This window comes from Malurus melanocephalus, unplaced genomic scaffold, assembly GCF_030028575.1.
Source record: "Malurus melanocephalus ecotype Western Australia unplaced genomic scaffold, MMel_1.1 scaffold_186, whole genome shotgun sequence".
Classification (NCBI taxonomy): Eukaryota; Metazoa; Chordata; class Aves; order Passeriformes; family Maluridae; genus Malurus; species Malurus melanocephalus.
The window spans coordinates 1,260,478-1,261,901 of NW_026623418.1; positions in this window are offsets into that span (position 1 = coordinate 1,260,478).

A 1,424-nucleotide genomic window follows, 5' to 3' on the forward strand; every position below is an offset into this window, starting at 1 on the left:
GCGGTCTGGTGCTTTTGAAACAGGTGAATGCTGTTATTTTTGTGCAATTTCAAGCTGCACAATGCAAAATCAACAGTGTTAAATACTTTTGTATGACAAGGCTAATTGTCACTATTTCAGTAATGCAAAAATGTATGGTGTTTATTTGCAGAGTAGTTGGAAATTAAAGTAAGCTGGAAAACTTTTGTGCATTTTTCCTTTGCTTTCAATGAACAGCTACAGCGGAGACACTGACAAAAAGCAGGGGGTTTTTTCTTGGTTTTCTTCTTTTTTTTTTTTTTTTTTTCAGAAGAAGCTAATGAATGTATTATTTACATCCTCAGCATAATTCCACAGCTAATATGAAATAATTATCCAGTATTCATTGGTTCATAATAATTCACTAGTCCTTATATGCCATGGTGATTTCAAGTGGGCAGTAAATTATATTTGCCATATTAAAAGATTAAAGTTTYTACACCACTGCCTCTCAAAATCCACCAATTCATTTTGACAAATCAGTATTAAGCCAGTARCAAGGCCAAGCATTTAACCTAAGATCCCAAGCCAATAAGATAATTTTCTAGCAATGTTTTCAAACAAGACATGTGAAATCTTTATTCACATTTATACACATCAAACATGAGAATTGCTCAATAAAAATCAAGAAAAAAAATAAAATCACAAGCTGGAATATCATGGAACACTCACATATTTATTCTGTGTGTTCTTGCTTTTATATTCTATTTTTTGGATAGATGGTGCTGCAAAATAAGAACCATCATTTTCTTAAATATTCATGGTTTTCTATTTTTCTTTATTTTGCCTCTACTAGAAARTCCAACTTACTGTTTCCTGTATGGTAGATGGTCTTTTAGGACTGTCGTGCATTTGYTCCTTAGACACAAAAAAACTATAGACTATAGAAAGCTTAAATCTGCTTCAGCAATGATATGACACATTTAATATTGCTTCTCATATTTTTCAGGTTTACCATGACATGCACTTCTAACTTCCTTGWTAAGTCCTCAAAGATACTTGCAGTGGAAAAAAAAGTTAAACAAATCAGAAGAAGCTTTCTAAAGATTTCTGTGTCAGCAATTTCCAGTAATAACATAATTCCAATTATTTCCCACAATGTTTAACCATGAGAATTAAAATCTCTTTTAAGGCATGTGACCAGGAGTGAATGTATGAAATTTATTAAAAAATCAACCAAACTAGTTCCTAAATATATTTAAGGTTTCAGTGTTAGGTATGTGATAACAAGAAAGAGAGAGTACAGAGATAAAAGCCATACAATACTGATGTGTGCATTGGCATTTGAAGACAACCTAACCAACAGCACAGTCATCACAAGAATAACAAGGGCTTTTTCTATCTTGCTGGTGGTGACAAAAATATACTTGTGAGCCTCCATTAAGCATGAAAATCCGAAAAGAACA